The following is a 4,633-nucleotide window of genomic DNA, read 5'->3' as shown; positions in this document are numbered from 1 at the left end:
AAAATGTTTTGCTAGTGTCGATTGGAACTGATGTTTTAGTGTACTGGGTAATTTGTGTGCTCCCGATTTACCCCATACAAAGACTTACGATGACCTTGTAGCTGTATTGAGATCACATTACATTGTGAAACCTTCTTATCATCGTAGCCTAATAGCTTTTCAACAAAGAAAAAAAAAAGGAAGGATGAGACAGTGAATAGTTTGTATGCTGACCTCAAGGCTTTAGCAAAAGATTGCAATTTTGGTAATCATTTCGATTCAAGAGTCAGAGATCAGTTGTTTATGACAGTGGACAATGAAGTATATTTTCCCAATTTAGTTGCTTTGAATATTGATTTCCAAGCTATGACCTCTAGTGCAGTTTTAGAAAGAATTTTGAACATGGAAAAAGCTTTTGTGGGTGAGAGGAACGAATCACAACCACAGGTTAGTTCAGTGAGAAAAAAAAAGTCATCTTGTAAGCATTGTGGTTTTTCTCATGAGAGTATAGACTGTTGGTTTAAAGATCTGACTTGTAACATTTGTAAAAGGAGAGTTCATCTAAAAGGGTGTGTAGAGAGGCAAACAAAGATTTGTCTCTTCATAGGCCTAGTAGTGTTAAACCTAGGTATAAGGCTTCCAATAGTAGGGCTGAAGGTAAGAAGGCTGTAAAACTATTGATGATTATGAAGACAACAGTGATGATAGATTGTTAATGGTTAAAGGAAAGGTTTTGCTCTTAATTCTGATGAATTTTACTTCAGTATTAATCAGAATTTAGTTCCTTTTGAGATTGACAGTGGCGCTGCTGTGTCTACTATAACCAGAAGTGGGTACATAGATTAAAACTAAATATGGAACAATGCAATAAAAAGCTAAGAGGTTATGATAATATGAAAATTGATGTCTTGGGCAAAGTGTTAGCTCCTGTACTTTATAATAGCACAAAGGTTTCTCAGGTATTTTATGTTGTTGATTCTTTAATACAAATTTGTGTGGTAAAGATTTAATGCAGCAAGTAGGTTATTTATCTGGCTGGAATAGATGAAGGTACTAGAGTAATAAAGGTTGCTAATGTGAGTGCAGAAAAGCTGCTAGATAATTACTTGGTAGATTCAAGTAAACCTGTTGCTGGTGTTTTGGCTAAGATTCATTTAAAAGGTAATGCTACCCCCAAAGTTTATGAAAGCACGCACAGTTCCTTTTTATTACAAGAAAATGATTGAAGATGCCTTAGATAAGCTAGTAGCGGATGAAATGATGGAACCCATATCACATAGTGAATGGGCAGTTCTTATTGTACCTGTATTGAAAGAAAATAAGGTTGAAATGAGGATTTGTGGAGATTTTAAAATTTTGAATAAACAAATTCATTGTGACAGGTACCCGTTACAAAGATAGAGAATTGTTATCTGTTGTTGGTAAGGGAAAGTTTTTTTCAAAATTGATTTAAAGAATGCTTATCTTCAAATACCTGTTGATGAGAAAAGTCAAGAGTACTTAGTAATTAATACTCATAAAGCGGTGGTTCTCAACCTTTTTACTACCACGCCCCCTTATTGGTTGGTCATTCCCTCCACGCCCCCTTGTATCTCCAGCCAAATAGCTAAAATTCCCACCCAACTTTTATTGAAAAAAGGAAATATATTGTTGCTTTTAGTCATTTTATTGAGCATGAATTCTGTACAAACAATATAGGATAGGTACATAACATATTCACTGAGGTTATTTTCTTAAGTTAATGAGATGCTTGACACTGCTTCTGAGCTACCAGATGTTGAATGCGTGGTCGAATGCCTGATAGTGCGCATCGTAAGTCCCCTTCAACGTTCTTCAGCCGGTTTCTGTACTTGGTTTTCGCAGCAACGAGTATGGAAAATGCCGCTTCACAAAGATACGTGGATCCAAACATAGTTAGAATCCGAAGAGCCTGGCATGAGATCAGAGGGTAAACAGGAAGATACTTGATCCAGAACGTCTCAAGATCCAATTCTTTGAAGTCTTCCTCAGCTGTGGAGTTGAACTTTAACTCAAGAAACTCCTCTTGGACTTCCTCTGAAATATCAGCTACATCACAATGAAATGGGTTTCTTATGAATTTCCAAGCATCACGCTTCTCATCTATGTCTGGAAAGTATCTGATGAATTCTGCTTTCAAGTCAGTCAGATGAGTGATTATTTGTTTCTTAAATTCAGGTTCAAGGTGCTTGTTACTGAGAGCAGAATCCAAGTTACTAAAGCAGGCTGTATTTCCGTTCTGAACTCTACTTTTCCAGAGGTCGAGTTTGGCCAAGAACGCTCGAATGATATCGTGGTGCATGATGATGATGATGTTTTTCCCCTGTAGTTTAAGGTTGACTGCATCCAGCGCTTCAAACGTATCCACAAGGTAAGCTAGAGATAGCAGAAAGCCTTCAGACATGAATTTATCATGGAGATCTGTCTTGTGCTGCAAATCAAGAAAAATTGCCACTTCTTCACGTAGTTCATAAAGTCGGCCAAGCATGTTCCCCTTCGATAGCCACTGTACGTTTGTATGGAAAAGCAAGGCCTCATGTTCAGATTCCATATCCTTACACAACAGTGTGAAGAGACGACTGTTCAAGGCTCCAGCTTTGATAAAGTTGACTAACTTAATGGCCACGTTCAGGACATCTCGATGAAGTATGCAGTGTGTCCCTACAGCGGATGGATTTTTTTCTTTCACCCTTGTTATGAACCCAGACTGCAGACCAAGCATGGCTGGAGCCCCATCAGTACACCCCTACCAGCGACTCCCACGAAAGATGATTTTCTTGAAAGAATTTTGATACATCTTGAAAAATATCTGCTGCTGTTGTACAGCCTTCCATGGGGTGGCAGAAGAGCATTTCTTCTTTAACTCTGTTACCTGACACGAAACGAGCATACATCTGTAGCTGACAACACTGAGCGATGTCAGTCGTTTCGTCACACTGAATAGCAAATACAGGAGAAGCTCTTACTTGATCGAAAATTTGCTCTTTGATGTCTTGAGACATTTCATCGATCCTTCTCTTGACTGTATCGTTTGACAGAGAAATTTGGGAGAGCTTGTTTGCACTATCTTTCCCCAGAACGAGTTCTGCTGCACAGAGTAAGCTTGGTTTTATGAGAGACTCTCCAATGTTATGGCTCTTCTTGCTTTTTGCAATCAACAAGGCAATTTCATAGGAAGCCTCAACAACCTTTGAAGTCTGTTGCTGAAATGCTCCACTGCCGTCCAGCTTAGCTTGCTTCAAGGAATGCCTTTTAGTTTCAAAGAAAGCCCCGGGTTTGTCAGCTAGAGCAGGATGTGTTGTCTTCAAGTGGCGTTCCAAGCGTGAGGGCCGCATTCCATCATTGCTCAGGGTCTTGAAACATATCACACACTGGGGGACCTCTGTATCCCCCTTATGGAAGGACACGAATCCAAATCGAATATATTCTTCAAGATACTTCCGCTTCTTTGCACTCATTGTGATTTTATAAAAGTGCAGTGAACAACGCAAATCTGGGAACAAAATATAAGGCCCGTGTCAGTTAAGATAAACATCACCACATGATCATAAACACCACAACTTGCACAACATGATGATAATCACAACCGCGTGATCAGTAACAAACACGTGATCATAACATAATCATTATCAAATACCATACGATCATAAACACCACACGAATACCAACAAACATCCCAACACGGTCATAAGCTCTACTAGGCTACACAACCATAGATCATAAACATCATAGAATGATGATAATAGAAACATAGTCACAAACACGGTCACATGATTATTATCAAACACCACATGAATGCTAAATAATAACAACAATAACACAGAATAATGAAAAGCATTTAATAATAAGAGACAATAACAACCATTCATTACTTAAAAGAGAACACTCACTAATACTACAGAGAAAAGCATTCATTATCACTCCAATAAGAAGATATTCATTAATGATAAAATAAAAATACAATTATTTACTTATGTAGGTCTTTATAATTCCACTGCCACTATGTGGCGATACATTCACTCATTAACAATAACAATCCAATAACTAACATGCAATACAAAATTAAAGCAAGAGAAAAGACGATCAGTAACAACAAGTAGATTTTGAATAGTGCAAAATAGAGGAAACAGAAATACCGTTCGGCGTGTCGTCGCTACAACAGTTAAATAAATATTAAACATGTTTATCAAAAAAAAAAAAATGAGCGCGATTATGAATACTACTTTACCATAACCAAATAACGCACCACCAGTTTCTGATAAAATACCAACGGAAATCAAAACTTGTGAGTAACGAATTGAGCAACACATGCGTGTTCACAATTCGCAATTAAATTTCATTAAATAAAACAACTATGCTAAACATACCTCAACGGGCTCAACGGAAGAACTGTGAAAGACAAGAAATTACCACAGACAAGTGTGGGAGGGGAGGCGACTGACTGACTGGACTTGCGATGGGCCGGCCGCCGGTAACGCATAAGGACATTTAAATTCATTAATTACAGAAAATGGTTAGCCTGGTAGACTTGCAGAGTATAGAAAACTGAAGTTAAAACTGTAAAGGCGATAGTTTTGTATTTTATTTGTTATAATAATTATAGTAGTGGCCCACGATCTTGGATAAATGGAATACA

At 37.8% G+C, this 4,633-nt stretch overlaps 1 pseudogene; it reads right to left on the bottom strand.

Moving 5' to 3' along the window:
* Positions 1-1,516: 1,516 nt before the first annotated feature.
* On the bottom strand, positions 1,517-3,827 carry LOC136837840 (zinc finger BED domain-containing protein 5-like; annotated as a pseudogene).
* Positions 3,828-4,633: the final 806 nt, after the last annotated feature.

The sequence above is a fragment of the Macrobrachium rosenbergii genome, unplaced genomic scaffold (genome assembly GCF_040412425.1).
Source record: "Macrobrachium rosenbergii isolate ZJJX-2024 unplaced genomic scaffold, ASM4041242v1 13869, whole genome shotgun sequence".
In the NCBI taxonomy this organism is placed as follows: Eukaryota; Metazoa; Arthropoda; class Malacostraca; order Decapoda; family Palaemonidae; genus Macrobrachium; species Macrobrachium rosenbergii.
Note: the sequence above shows the minus strand (reverse complement) of the source record. Positions and strands in the feature narration are given on the sequence as shown.